General features: G+C 43.6%; 1 pseudogene; it reads right to left on the reverse strand.

The window, feature by feature from the left end:
* LOC138301708 (STE20-like serine/threonine-protein kinase) overlaps nucleotides 1–16,383 on the reverse strand; it is a 207,081-nt pseudogene that overhangs the window by 33,225 nt on the left and 157,473 nt on the right.

The following is a 16,383-nucleotide window of genomic DNA, read 5'->3' on the forward strand; positions in this document are numbered from 1 at the left end:
CATGCCAGTCTTATGCCTCGATTACTCGGCCACCATGAGTCACGCTGTTATACTGCTTGTTATCTCTATTGTGTTGCATTTACAACACAATACAGGTTTGTGAAAGATCTCAAGTGGAAGCTGCTCTTGCATATTAGACTAGAAATTAGTTGAAGTTGTGTGTGAAGTGGGATTAGTTATTGTTAAAAAAAGACAACTTTACTATTACTGCTCTTTGATCACAACTTCGAACCTTTAGTATTCACAGTGCAGAATTTGTATTGCACCCAATTAACTGCGGCGAAATGGACTGGCAATCTTCTGCATTAGCCTGGTAAAAAGGGGCTTCTCTTGTGCAGTGGATGCAATTGTAAACACCTGGGATATGGAAGATGACCTGGAACCCAGCATCGATGTGAAAGTGTGCTTTCTGAGGCATCACTTCTTCATTTCTGAATACCCGGTTATAGTGTAAGGTTAGGTTAGACAGTGCGTCTGGTAAGGTTTACTCAGGTGGCCCAGCTTTGGTAAACAAGGCTTTGAGCGCACTCCGAATAGTTAACAAAAATCTGTTTTCACCCCGTAGAATATTTTGACTTTCCTCTGTATGACATGAAACAAGCCCTTTCTGCTACTTTTTCTACTTAATATCTTTTTAATCCTTGAAACCTTACTTATGCCCTCCGCAGGCTGTGAAAACTCTCACCAGCAGCTATCTCCTACAAGAGTTTGAGGTGTGCTGTGCAGAGTTCCATTGCTCTGGTCAAGAAGGAGCACAAATACGCTGAAATCAACCCCTGCAGTGATCATAATACTTATTTGAGGTGCAGCTCCAACATTGGCTCTGGTCGTCGTGCATTTCAGGGAGATGCTCGGGCAGGCTATTATTGTTGTCACCCTTAATAGCAAACAACAGCACAGCAAGCATCCCGGGGTCCACCTCCAGGCAGTCTTTGCTAAGAGAGAGCAATGCTTTACCTGGACTAGGCTCATATTCTAATCAACCTAGAGGCAGACAGTTTCTACCTAGAGGCAAAACTGTTTCCTCTAACAGATCCACCACTTTCATCATTGGTGTGTCGCACATGACAAGCACTTTGGCCTCTGTGCCCTGACAACTGAGTTCACCCAGACCATAAGAGAGTAGAACACTGAGAGTCAATCACGTTCTGGGGGAAGAAAACGTTTCACACAACTAAAGGGATCTTTCCCTCTCTATGTGATTAGCCATAAGTACAAGGATCTCCCGGTCCAAGCAAGCTTACAATAATTACAGGTGAATGAAAGAACCAATTACATTGATTTCAGAATAGAAGGTGAAATAACTTTGGGTGTGGTAGAAGTATGTGCAAAAGAGAACGATGATGTCTGCTGACAAAAGAGAAAATTATTGTCATCTGTGAAAATTCACATGTCCAGGCATCACAAGATCCAAATTCCACACCTGCTACAGCTGTTTCATTTGTAAAGTTCTGTGCCAACTTATCCAAGTACAGGGTTGTAAAAGTAAAATTAGACAATACGACCGAAGTGCAGTCAACAAATCGAATAAAGAGCTAAGATCACCAGAAGCACTGCACTGATAAAGCTCAGAAAGGCCCAAACACGTGGGCTGCTCTCCTTTAGAAGGAGCATGGCCTGTTAATTCTAGGTGAACAATTCCTTACAGGATGGTTCGCAAGACCAACGTGGATTTGGCTATTCCAAGCTTCTGATGGGGCAGGCAAGCTTGTTTAGCCCGAAGTGGTAGGCCATGCTTCTTCTTAATGAGAGCAATCCACATGTTTGGACATTTTTGAACCCAGACATAATAGTTGTACCGGCTGAAGTACTTCCATTCATCACTTTTGATCTACCGAACTTGCTGTGCCAAGTGCTATATCATGATGTGTCTGTCGAGTATTTTCTGCTATAGACCCTTCACTGATGAGGCAACTAATGCTGCAATTGTCCTGGGACACCTATATTCTTATTTAGATGGGACTCAGGTTGGCAGTTTGGACTAGGTGTCCAGTGGGAGAACCAAAGACTGATTTGCATAAATGAGATCCTGGTCTGTGATGTCACAGGTGAGGAACGGAAAGCACCCACAATCCTTACCAGTGTTTCACACTTGCCATGCACCAACTTAAGACCCTGCTGAACACTATCAGATTGCACCATGCAAGCTGCCAGCCATAACAAATGACATGAGGTGACTTTCCAAAACGCAGCACACATCATGAAGACATTTCTAGGTGGGATAGATAAGCTGGGGATGACTTCCCACAATTCATTTCTGTGCTCCTACAAACGCCACCTGAGGTCTAGTAACCAAGCAAAGATAAGCTGAAGCGGTCAGGCTGAGCCAAGGCTTTACTGTCACCAGTAGCTCTGATAAGAGTACATGTAAAATACCGCACTGAGCGTTATCAGTGTCCATGATATGCGGCACAGCACAATCAGATGTATTTACTTTAGTAGCCCTGCCCTGTTTCAAACAACTAAGGGCCAGATGTACAAAGCCTGTTTGCGCTTCTTAACCCCTTAGCTGCTGGGTTTTTTCCTCCCCAGTGCTGAGCCCTTTTTTGGCTATTTGGGGTAGTTCGCGCTTAGGGCTTCATAACTTTTTGTCCACATAAGCTAACCACGCCAAATTTGTGTCCTTTTTTTCCAACATCCTAGGGATTCTAATGGTACCCGGAGTTTGTGGTTTACCCTGGAGGAGACCAAGAAAATAGCCAAAATACAGTGAAAATTTAGTTTTTTCCAAAAAAATGGGAAAAAAGGGCCGCCGAAGAAGGCTTGTGGTTTTTTCCCTGAAAATGCCATCAACAAAGGGTTTCTGGTGCTGAAATCACTATCTTCCCACCTTTCAGGAACGGGCAGACTTGAATCAGAAAACCACATTTTCCAACACAAATTTGGCATTTTACTGGGACATACCCCATTTTTACTATTTTTGGTGCTTTCAACCTCCTTCCAGTTAGTGACAGGAATGGGTGTGAAACCAATGCTGGATCCCGGACAGCTAAACATTTCTGAAAACTAGACAAAATTCTGAATTCAGCAAGGGGTCATTTGAGTAGATCCTACAAGGTTTTCCTACAGAAAATAACAGCTGAAATAAAAAAATATTGAAATTGAGCTGAAAACAACAGCCATTTTTCTTTATGTTTTACTCTGTAACTTTTTCCTGCGATGTCAGATTTCTGAAAGCAATATACCGTTTTGTCTGCTGGACTCTTCTGGTTGCGGGGATATAAAGGGCTTATAGGTTCATCAAGAACCCTAGGTACCCAGAGCCAATAAATGAGGTGCACCCTGCAGTTGGTTTTCATTCTATACTGGGTATACAGCAATTCATTTGCTGAAATATGAGGAGTGAAAAAGAGGTATCAAGAAAACCTTTGCATTTCCAAAATGGGATCAAGATAAGGTTTTGAGGAGCAGTGGTTATTTGCACATCTTTGAATTCCGAGGTGCCCATACTAGCATGTGAATTGCAGGGCATTTCTCAAATAGACGTCTTTTTTACACACTCTCTTATATTTGGAAGGAAAAAATGTAGAGAAAGATAAGGGGCAATAACACTTCTTTTGCTATTCTATGTTCCCCCAAGTCTCCCGATAAAAATGATACCTCACTTGTGTGGGTAGGCCTAGCGCCCGCGACAGGAAATGCCACAAAACACAACGTGGACACATCCCATTTTTTCACAAAATACAGAGCTGTTTTTTTGCAAAGTGCCTACCTGTAGATTATGGCCTCTAGCTCAGCCGGCACATAGGGAAACCTACCAAACCTGTACATTTTTGAAAACTAGAGACCTAGGGGAATCCAAGATGGGGTGACTCGCGGGGCTCTGACCAGGTTCTGTTACCCAGAATCCTTTGCAAACCTCAAAAAGTGGCTAAAAAAACAAGTTTTCCTCACATTTCGGTGACAGAAAATTCTGGAATCTGAGAGGAGCCTCAAATTTCCTTCCACCCAGCGTCCCCCCAAGTCTCCCGATAAAAATGATACCTCACTTGTGTGGGTAGGCCTAGCGCCCGCGACAGGAAATGCCCCAAAACACAACGTGGACACATCACAGAAAACAGAGCTGTTTTTTGCAAAGTGCCTACCTGTAGATTTTGGCCTCTAGCTCAGCCGGCACCTAGGGAAACCTACCAAACCTGTACATTTTTGAAAACTAGAGACCTAGGGGAATCCAAGATGGGGTGACTCGCGGGGCTCTGACCAGGTTCTGTTACCCAGAATCCTTTGCAAACCTCAAAAAGTGGCTAAAAAAAACAAGTTTTCCTCACATTTCGGTGACAGAAAGTTCTGGAATCTGAGAGGAGCCACAAATTTCCTTCCACCCAGCGTTCCCCCAAGCCTCCCGATAAAAATGATATCTCACTTGTGTGGTTAGGCCTGGTGCCTGCGACAGGAATAGATCACACAACGGTCAATGTTGGTCCTTACGTGAGGCAGCTGTTGACCCTGGGGTGATCCATTCCTGACACAGACACTAGGTGTAGGCACTCAAGTGGGGTAGTGTTTTTATCAGGACAGGTGAGGAGTCACTGGGTGGTAGGAATATTGTGGATCCCAGCATATTCCTGTAGTTTGTGTGACAGAAATGCGAGAAAAATTGAGTTTTTTTTCAACATTTCAGCTTTGCAGGGTATTCTGGGTAAGAAAACTTTGGGGAAGCCACACAAGTCACACCTCTGTGGACTCCCCCGAATGTCTAGTTTCCAGAAATGTTTGGGTTTAGTGTGTTTCTCTATATGGCCGCCGAATCCAGGACCAAAAACACAGGTGCCTGCCTTACAAAACCAGTTTGTTTTGCCATGGATAATTTTGATGTCTCCACAATATGATTTGGGTGGTGGAATTTGGGGCTGAACTAAATTGGGGAGCTCCCAAGAGAGCACTCTCTCTCTGCTTGCCGCCGCATTCACCTGCTCTCTGGGTTGGCCTAACCCACTATTACCCAGTTGCACAAACAGCTTGCGAAGGGACAGCAGGACTGTCCTCATCACCTCCCTCATAATGTACTGGAAGAGGAGTTATCGAATGGGACTCCTCTGACTGAAAAATCACTCCCAGAGTCTGCGCCATTGTCCTATCCCTCAGATGCTGTCTCAGTATCTGATGTCTCAGTCTCTGATCCTATGTCAGAGCGGTCCTCTATAACCCGAGTGCAGGCAGCAGTCATCCATCAAGATGCCATCTCTGCTATTGGCTAAACTGTTGCTCTAAAACACTAGCCTACGTAGACAGTCACAAAATCGATGGTGTGTGAGATACGTGCAACAGTAGAGGCCACCTTACCTGCGCTTCTTCCCTCAATCAGCACGTACTTTCAAGACACTCAAAAAACACCTTGTCACATACCATTCGTCACAGTCTTTAGCACCTCCTGCGCCCAGTCCAACAATCATTATTGGTTCTCCCACTCCCTCCTCCTCGGATTCCCTCATTACCCCCCACCAAAAGTGCCCTTCATCTCTCCATAGACTTTGCTAATGTACTCAGCTATTTACATAAAATACAGATTTGCTCTTTGCAGTAGGCATATAAACCTTCTGCGCTTCTTTATGGCACTAAAACTGCCACTAGACAAGTCAGACCCTTTTCCCCCCAGGGAAACCACACACATATTGACAAAAGTGATATATATATGACAGCCAATCACCTGAAACTCAACTCAAGCAAAACCAAAATAATCCTCTTTGGCCCACACAAAAACACCTGGGACCCCTCATGGTGGCCCACCACGCTAGGCCCTGCACCCACCCCCGCCAACCACGCACGCAACCTCAGCATCATCCTAGACTCCTCCCTCTCGATGACCCAACAAATCAACGCTCTCACCTCCTCATGCTTCAACACACTCCGTATACTGAAAAACATTCAAATGGATCCCCACAGAGACCAGAAAAACTGTCACTCACGCACACATCAGCAGCAGGCTTGATTACGGAAACGCCCTCTACGCCGGCACCACTCTAAAACTCAAGCGCAAACTACACGCATCTAGAACTCAGCAGCACGACTCATCCTCGACCTCCGCCGACACAAACATCTCTCCACACCTCAAATCCCTCCACTGGCTCCCCATTGACAAAAGGATCACCTTCAAGATCCTCATCTTTGCACACAAATCACTCCACAACACAGGCCCTGCCTACCTCAACGAGAGTCACCTTCCACACCCCCACACGAAACGTCCGCTCAGCTGACCTCTCTCTCGCCTCTGTCCCCCGCATCAAACACACCACCACCGGGGGCAGATCCTTCTCCTACCTTGCACCCAAAACCTGGAACGCCCTCACAACCCACCTTCGCAAGACCCAAAACCTACTTCTTTTCAGGAAGGGCCTCAAAACCTGGCTTTTCGAACAGTGAACCTCCCAGCCCCTTTCCCTCCCCCCGCCCCCCCCAAGCGCCTTGAGACCCTCACAGGTGAGTAGCACACTTTATAAATCTCTTTGGTATATATAGATCTATCTCTATATATATATATATATATCTATGTACATAGATATATCTATAGATATATCCATGTACATAGATATATCTATCTACCTAGATATATAAATATAGATCTATATATAGATCTATTTTTTTTAGTTGTTGTATGGTTTCCTTGGGGGCCAAAATGGCCCCCAGGGAAACCCTACAACATCTAAAAAAAAAATTGCCCCCACAGGGGGTCACCCTGCCCACGGGCGACCCCGTCATTTTATTTATTTTTTTGAAAAAAAAACAATCCCCTGGGGGGGGGGGGGCGCGATCGCGCCCCCCCCCCCCCCAGGGGGCACCTACCTTTTTATTTTTAATTAATTATGCCCCCGGGAGGGGCGGCCGTTTTCCGAGGGGGCCGCCCCCCCAAAGTGAAATCCCTGGCGTCTAGTGGTGTTTCCTGGCCCCCGATCGCAGCTGTGCTGCGATCGGGGGCCAGGAAACACTTTGAGAAGGCCTCGTAAGAAAGGGGAGACTCTCCCCTTTCTTACGAGGCCTTCTCAAACTGTTTCTGGCCCCCGATCGCAGCTGTGCTCCCCTTTCTTACGAGGCCTTCCTGAAAGCACAGCTGCGACCGGGGGCCAGGAAACACTTTCAGGAAGGCCTCGTAAGAAAGGGGAGCTGTGCTGCGATCGGGGGCCAGGAAACACTTTCAGGAAGGCCTCGTAAGAAAGGGGAGACACTCCCCTTTCTTACGAGGCCTTCCCGAACGTGGGAAAGGCCGTTTTCCCCATCAAAGCAGGAAGCGGCCGCAAGGCTGCTTCCTGCTTTGATGGGGAAAACACCTTTGCAACGTCAGCGCGCCGCGAGGCACGCTGACGTCACAAAGGGGCGGGTGGGGGGGCGGGGGGAGACACGGAAGCTTCCGTGTCTCCCGGGGGGGGGGTTTAAAAAAAAAAAAAATCCTCGGGTGCGACGCACCCGAGGATTTATTGATACCCTTCCTGGTGTCGGCCACTGGTCGTGACCCGCACCAGGGAGGGTGTGTGGGCGTCGGCCAGTGGCCGACGCCCGCAACGAAGAGGTTAATGGTCCGAATCTGTCTTTTGTGCTGTTAAGAAATTCAAAGAAGGCTTTTCTAATGTACAAAGCCCTTTAAGAAATTGCAATTTGCCTTTCCCAGAATAGGAAATGCAAATAAGGATTTCCTATATAAATTTCCTACTCTGATCTACCATGCATTTCCAAAAGGCGGCTTGGGCATTTTGGAGATGCAAGTACCACTGAATTCAAGTCGGTGGCAGCCAGGTGAAATTTTAAAAAAAGCACCCTAAGGTCCTTTTTTTATTTTTATTTTTTTTAAAAAGGCAATTGAGCACACACATGACCCTTATGCATGTGTGTGCTCTACAGGTGCACCACTGTTTTTGGGGTGCACAAGGAGGGGTCTCTTTCCCGTAGCTATCACTGGTTTTGCATTTTCTAAATAGGGATTTCTTAATAATAGATCGCTATTTAGGAAATGCAAAACCGGCCCACTGATTCAAATGCAATGGGATTGCTTAATACCTACTTTGTAGGAATCGCAATTAGGAAGTCGGTATATTTGTACTTAGCATTTTCCATTTCTATGAAGTCGCTATTTAAGAAATGCAAAACTGCATTTTTGTACATCTGGCCCTAAGGAAGGTTGGTGCTGGGGGACTGGGGTGAAGATGCCAGGCAAAGTTCTGCAATTATAGATTGTATGTCTCTACATCAGGAGTCGCAACTACACGATCTGATACTGCAGTCTACACCCAATTATGTGGTTTATCAGTAGGTCTTTATAGAGCAAGTCAATAATTGTAAAAAGATATACATTTATTTTCAGTTGCTGCATAATTACGGTTGAGAAGTGGTTACGTATTGAAGCTGTTACCTTATGATGGACATATGTGAATTATGATGTTTAGATATTATGTAAAACATGCTTCTGGTGTCAAATGTTTGTAAGTGAATGCTTTTGTCACACAAAAATACCTGGTTGCTGTTAAAATAAATGAAAACCTAAAAAAAGCAGTTTCACTTATCATGAAGCAGAGATTGTGCTCATTTTATAAAGGGAGGGCTATGCTCCACTAGGGCTGCTTTGACTGCTGGCTGAATCAGCTGTTAAGAAGTCATTGATTGCTCTACCTGTAGTTGTTGTAGTTCCTTGATGTTGCCATCACATTGCGGCTGCAGATCCCTCATTTGATTTTCATGCTTTTGGTGCTGAGCCAACCTTTCATTTTTCTGCCTCTTGTCCTCTTGAACTGCAAACTACAATGAAAAAGACGATGGAAGGCAAATTAGTTACTATGGTGACAAGTAAACTACCATTATAAAATCAAATCCAAAAGGAATACAAGACTCAAGTGTGGATAAAAAAAAACTAGCAGTCCACTTACTGGCCAATGCATCAAGGACGCCTTTGCAATGCAATACGAGCAACCCCTTGTACTTCCAAAGAAGAGCTACAAGGTAACAGGAATGTATCATACCATTCTACTTTAGCTTTCCACATGGCACTGTAGTTGCCTCAGGCCTTCCCTCTTCAGAGACCTCCTCAACCATAGGTTGGCCTGAAGAGCAGTCCCATTGCTAAGCATTCTGTGAAAAACGAACTCATGCATTACTCCTTCAATTTCTCATCACAAGCATGTATCCACACCTTCTGTAGCCATTTGTGTGTGTGTGTGTAAGTGCAGGGTTATTGGTCTTAGCTGAATTCCTGCTGTGTCATCACGGGGTATCTGGACACCAGCAGGTGGTCTCAGGGTCTCCATGAAGACTGCTTGTGTGAATTAAACACGAGTAATGTCAACTGCCGATGTGACAGAGTGTGGACCGAAAGGAAAGATAGGAACCTAAACCAGCTTTCAGAAAATCTTACGGAAATGAGGGTGCCAAAAATGATTCAAAGTGTGATTGGGAGGAATGTCTGTCAATTCTATATACCTGCTGTCATGTGTGAAATCGAGTGAAAAATCTGGATGTGAAGTCCAACATTGGTTTTAGCTGCATAAATCAGTAGTAAATGTAAACATAATGGAATACAGCAGGCAAAAAAAAATCAATCTCATCTTGTTTAAAAATATTGGTCGATAAGGAGGATTTTAATTTCCATATCACGTTTACACACTTGGACTACTAAATCGATAGGGCAAGAGTCAAAATATTCTTTGAACTATAGTTTGAAATCACTTTCCATAGTTCCCCTCCCATGCATAGAATATAGTTCCAAATTTTATGGGATTCAAAAAACTCTGACTAAGGACTTCTCCTGGATATCTACAACTGTAGAAGACCCACCATTTCCTAACAAACCTAATAAAGGGAAAAGTTACTTATCTTCAGTAAGCCTTATCTGGTAGAGACAATAACTAGTTGCAGATTCCCCTAGGCAATTCCCCCCCAGCATCAGTCTGGATCCGGAGATTTTCCTCAAGCAGTACCCATGCATGCCATTAGATGGCGTCGATCCGCTCCATGCCAGATACAACATTGAGGGTCCTATGCAGGCGGCGCACAGACATCAGTTTCTTTTCATGACTCTCCACGGCAGAAGAGCAGAGCCATGAAGAACACAGCCCATGGTGCGTCAAAACTAGGGCCCTGAAACTGAGTCCCTGTCCCTAGAAATTAGTTCACAGAGTGGGAAGGATAGGTGGGTGGGTAAGGAATCTGCAACTAGATATTGCTTCTACCAGATAAGGTGTTACCGAAGGTAAGTAACTTATCCATCTGACAGAGGCAGCTAAATGCAGATTCCTTACCTTAGAATAGATTCCCAAGCAATACCATCCCCGAAGGATGGTCTGTGAACTAAGATCATACTAGAAAGTCCTGCAGGACCGAAAGGGCAAAGTGGCCATCCCTATGGACCCGACTGACCTGGCAGTAGTGTTTGGTAAACGTGTGCAGAGATGGCCACCTTACCGCCAGACAGATGTCAATGAGTGGAACTCTGCATGCTAACGCAGTGGTCGCAGCTTTAGCTCCAATGAGAATGCAAACCCTCAGGTGGTTGCTACCAGACTCTTCATGCCCAGTCCAGAGCCATAAGGATTACTTGGGTCTGGTCATTCTTGGTCTTCTTGAGAACTCTGGGTAGAATGGTATGGGGGAAAGGCGTACAACAGGAGGCCTGAGTTCCACTCGAGACTGAGAGTCGCAGAGCGTTTGCCACCATGGAAACGCCAACGCGCAATACTGCTGACATTGCGTGTTCTCTGCAGAAGCAAACAGATCTAACCAAGGCTCTCCCCACTGCTGAAAGAGACCTTGCGCCACCTCTGGATGGAGACGCCATTCGTGATCGACCAAGCATTGTTGGCTGAGTTTGTCCACTCTGGTGTTCAGAGATCCCGCCAAATGTTGAACCACCAGGGAAATGCCCTGGTGTTCAAGCCACGTCCAGAGCCGAAGAGCCTCCTGATAAAGGGTCCATGAACCCACCCCTTTCTGCTTGTTGCAGTATCACATGGCAGTGGTGTTGACTGTGTACACTGGCACTACCTTTGCTTGATAGAGGGAAGAAATTGCTTTCAATGCTAGCCTGATCCCGGTATTGTGCTGAATTTTAGACAGCCGGATATAGTCAGGTGACTGATCTCCCGCAAATCGGTAGAGTGGGGTGAGTGGGCCGGGCATCAAAGTACTCCTATTAGGCTTTTTTTAATCCTCCAATCTGGGTGCAAATGTCAAGGGTTCCTAATAATGTCCTTCACCATACTGGGGGGAGAACAGTCCTTATAACAGCGGGCCATTAGTGACACTGGAACTCATGACAGATTTCAGCCATTGGGTGATCTGGAATGTAATGACGGATTCAGAATGGACCACAGAGACCTTCCTCAGAGTGTAGTTAAGTCTCAGGTTGAGGCTCGGGATAAGCAAATACCTCTACTTAAAATATGCAGCTGGAACACAGACAGGTTGGGTAGTAAGAGAGAGTAACAAGCCTGGCTCGAAAATATGAAAGACTTTGATGTCGTCGGCTTTCAGGAGACCTCGGAATCGAAGCATCACTTTCGCTAGAGGGACATATTTCTTTCTCAGTTCTAGCTGAACCTACCTGGGACGGAAGAGCTAAGGGTGGTTTGCTCCTATTGATATCACTAGGCATAAGGTATACCCCGTCCCAGATCGCACACGATATTAGGAACTTGCTGGCAGTCAAATTTGATTTTTGAGGGTCTCCCGAGCATTTTGAAACTAAACTTTTATAATTCACACGATCGGACATTCTCCACCGAACATTTAGGTACTGTTTGTTCTGTTCTACAGTCCTCTGACTGGGCGATTTTAATTCACACCTATGTCCCCTCAGTTGCTCTGGAACTGAACGTACCCTCACCGGTGGCTGTGAGCAGGATAACCATTTTGAGCACTCAGTAGAGGGCAGCTTTTTGGAGGAAGCTTTGGCAGACTTTAACTTGCCACATAATAGAGAGGATATGGAAGGGTTTACAGCCCCAACCTTTAATGGAAGAGGGGGCAATACGATTATGGATTATATATTTGTTTCAGCCTTCTTGGTTCAGTTTGTCTCTAGTTCTGATCTAGAGTGGTCCACACTTAGTGATCATAATCCTTTACCCATTTTATGGACTGGGGAACCCAACAGACCATGACAGCAGATAGAGTCCCTTCTAATGAAGAGATTAGCCCACATGATCAGGGCCACAGACTAAAATGGAGTAATGTTCCTCATGATTCCTTCCTAAATTCCCTGTATATCATATGTGACTCAGGATTTGTATTGTGTTTGAATGATGCGGGAAATGATGGATTGCTTTTGGTAGAATCTGCAAGCACATTAATAGCAACCTTAGGGCTACTGGGAGTCATGGTCAACCCACAGGTGAGAGATGGTTTGATTCTAATTGCTCTAAGGCCCTTCATTAGCTGAAAGCAGCGTTAAGGGATGCTCCTAGAGATAGGTTGCTAATAGTAAGAAGGCAGAAGGTGTACAAGCTAGCTACCCAAGCCCGTATGAAAAAGATCAGGGTACAAGCCTGGGAACATCTGGGGAATCACCTTAATTTAAGCACTAGTGCTACATTTTGTGGGATTATTAACCACTGTTTTTTCAGATGAGGCTAATAGGGTTATAACTGCACCATTCCAGCATACGGGTGGGTAAAGTATTTTTCAGGAATTTACAGCAACACCTCGGAGAGTATGATTTCTGTACTGTTTAATATGTCTAGGACGGATGCTGCTGCCTGCTTTACGGAAGAAGAGACTGGGGCTGCCATTTGTAGCTATGTCTAAGAACAAGGCCCCGGGCCTGATGGGGTACCTGCTGATCTATTTTACCATGACACCCAGCTTTGGATAAAGATCCTAACTAGAGTATTTAATGCAGCATGGAGGACAGGCCCTTGTCTGACATGGGGATGCTCTATCATCATTCCGGTGTTTAAAAAAAAGTAGTTAGCTCGGACCCAAGATGTTACAGGCCAATTTCGCTTTTTGATTTGTCTGTCAAGATTTTGGATAGGGTAATCTTGGCTAGGTTACCAGATTGGGGAGAACAAAGGAATGTGATCTCCTATTTTCAGTATGGGTTTTGGGAAGTGGGTGGGGGGGAGACCCTTGACCAATGCCTGAACCTGCACTTGATCATGGGAAAATATACAGTGGCCAAAAGAGAGCAGATATACCTATCCTTCTTGGATTTGCCATCAGCCTTCAATTGCATCAATGGAGCAGAGTTAGGGTCAATGTTAATGGATATGGGTTGGATCGTAGCTCTGTTAGTTACTTGCATGACCTTCATCAGGATCTAACAGCTGCAGTCAGAGTCAATCATGAAGGGTCCCTGCCAGTGCCAATAAAAAAAAGGAGTGAGGCAGGGTTGTAGTGTGGACCATTGTTGTTTACTTTACATATCAATAATTTGTGTCCGGCTCTATTTACTGCCACAAAGGATATATCCCGGGTAGGTATGCTGTTAATACCGGCATTGGTGTATGCAGATGACACCATTCTGCTAACCAGAACCACTGTGCGACTCCAAAGACCTCTGGACTCTTTCACTGAATTCATGGCCTTTCATATGGCCGTAAACTACTCTAAGTCTCATACTATGGTAATTGGGAATTCTAATAAGCCCTACAAGAGAGTTTTTGGGGGTGGTCTGGAGATGACGAGGGTCTCCACTTTTCCATATTTAGGGGTTATCTTTGATGAGCGAGGAATCTGTGCCCAGAAAAGTTCAAGATAAACTTGTTGGCCAGGTCAGTGGCCTCTATTTTTGACTTTGCAGGTAGGTTGGGGGATAGACCGGCACAGGCAATGATGAAAGCTTACCCAGCCAAATGCATGGCGATAGTGAGCTATGGAAGTGGGTTATGGTTCTACAAGAACTGTGGTGAGATACAGAGAGTTAAGAATGCTTTTGCAAGAAGACTGTTTCCTGCAGTTGGCTTCCACCTTTGTAGCACAAAAAGAACTGGGCCTGGATTACATCTCAGACAAGTTGGCTCTTACCCCTATAGCCAGATGGTTCAAAGTCTGGTGAATGCACAAACTGCAATTGAACCAGGCTATTATTGGAGATTGTCTTGCCCTTGATAAAGGCCTCGATATTCCATGGTTTCATTATATTAAAGATTTCCTAGAGATATTAGGTTATTCACTATTTTTTGAGGCACCTGAGCAAATCTAGAAAAAAATGTGTCACTTGGATCAAAAGGCAATTTATGTAAGAGCCAAAACTGAGAGAGAAGAGGAGTTGCAACAACCTACCGTTAGGCCAAGTATGGAGCCCCCCCCATCTTCGAGTAATGATCTCTTCTCCTCACCGTTTTTTACTAACACGTTTTAGATTAGACCTTTTACACTGACTTTTAGCAGAACCGCAGGCCCATTAAAACATGGATAATCAGAGTCCATGTTCTTGTGATAACTTCTCAACTCAGGACACAATGCACTTTATCTTTTTTTGTGATCATTACTGCACCTTGAGACTGTGTTATATTTTACCTCTGCTAAGGGCAACAAAAAAAATTGGTAGGTAAAACCTGCCTTGATTTACTTACAAAGGCTGCAATCCCCTATCCTATAGTTTGTCACAATGTGGCTAGCTTTTTGGCAGGTGCAATTAGACTTCGGAAAAAACATTAGTGCGGTTAAGGAGCTGGGGATGACTAATTATCTGTATGTTGCATAATATTTTATTCTGGACTCACAACACTTTTGATATATTTATCATTGATTTTAATTGTTTTAATTCAATTTATTTCAGTTGGGTTATCAAACGCTGTCTGGGCTAAGATAAATTTGAATGTAGAATGTTGATGTTTCTTACATATTTTTAAAAAATGTTTTAAAAACAGCTTTATAGCATAAAATTATATATTTTGGGTAATATTCATTTTAAGCTTAAGCTGTTTCCTAGGTCCAAATAATTATTGTTCTAATGTGTGCTTCTGTGGATTTTGAATTAATCCGAAATAAAGAATATAAAGTAAAAGTAAAGTAAGTAAAAGTCATAAACTTAGTATTAAATCGGAGTTTGTGATTTCCAAAACAAACGTACACAAAAGTTTAAGTTTACCTTTGAGAGCCAGGCCCTAAATATACAGAAAAAAGCAGTACAACCTCCTGTTCTACTGTTTGAGGCTATCACCTGGAAAAGTCTTCCTTATTGACTTTTCTGATAATACATTCAAAGCATTTGCAATTCCTCTAATTCCAAATACATAAAGCAGGGGTATTCCAATAGTAAACCATAGAGAAATAAAATTAAAAAAACTGTATTTAAATTGACTTTCTCCCACATCTTGGTAATTTATATGGCTGAAATAAAAAGGCGTTGCTTATCCTTGTTTATCATAACATTTCATTACATAGCAATAAATGATAATATTAGGCTAAGTAGTATATACCTGCTCAATCTTTTCTCGGTCTTGCTCAGGAGATCCAGAGGAGTTTATTCTTAAGCTCTTCTTAAACATGGCCATACGTGTCTTGGCTTCACTTCGCTGGATTTTAGGCAGTCTTGCTCTTTCCTGAGTCTGTTTGTTCTTTAAATCCTCAATGAGCCTTTGATTGTACCTCTGAATTTGTTCCATTTCCTGTGAAGCACATTACCAACAAGAAGCAACAAATACTTGATATAAATATGGCTAATGCACTGGGAATCCATAAGTAATGCAGTTTCAATCCTGCTTTAAAAATGAAATACTAATACAGTTTGAGAAAACTGTAATGGCTTTAAAATCAAATGAACTTGTCCTCACAGAATTTATAATCATGTCCAAAACAGTCCTTTTACACTTATCTGAAAGAGCAAGTTACTTATCCATGACCATAAATCCTATGATCTATCAAAGATGGTCTCCCGAATAAAAGACAATCACAAAAAACCTTTTACCCTTATCGACATGACCAGAAGTGGATCAAAGCATTGAAAAAAACCTACGTTATGCATAAGATACTCAATTCATTCTCTGAACATACACTTATCTATTTACAGCAGTTGATTGTGCATTACTTAATATAATACCTCAAAAATTAAACTAGGGCATTCACAACTCATTAACAAGCAGACCCTTTGGCTGCTGAACGAATGTTTACTGTGAAGCTGAGTCCCTTGATGTATTACAAAAAAATTCAATAAAATACAACTGAAACAAATTAAATTGGAGTGTGTACAGCCTCGTTATCACTGGATTTAAGTCTCATTCTCATGCCTGACTACTCTTTAGTCTAACTATTCTCTTTCTTTTCAAGGGTAAATGTTGATAGATATAAAAAGACCATTGTGTTCAATTGTATAACACCAAGCAAAGGAGCCCATTCATGTTTAATCTTTAAAACTGTTATTTCACTTTTGCTGATGTCTCATTTAGTTTTCACCTTATATTTTTATGTTTTTACTCTGCAATCTGTAGCCTTTAGGCCTTTTTGTAAACTTGTCAAGAGATC

The sequence above is a fragment of the Pleurodeles waltl genome, chromosome 6 (genome assembly GCF_031143425.1).
Source record: "Pleurodeles waltl isolate 20211129_DDA chromosome 6, aPleWal1.hap1.20221129, whole genome shotgun sequence".
In the NCBI taxonomy this organism is placed as follows: domain Eukaryota; kingdom Metazoa; phylum Chordata; class Amphibia; order Caudata; family Salamandridae; genus Pleurodeles; species Pleurodeles waltl.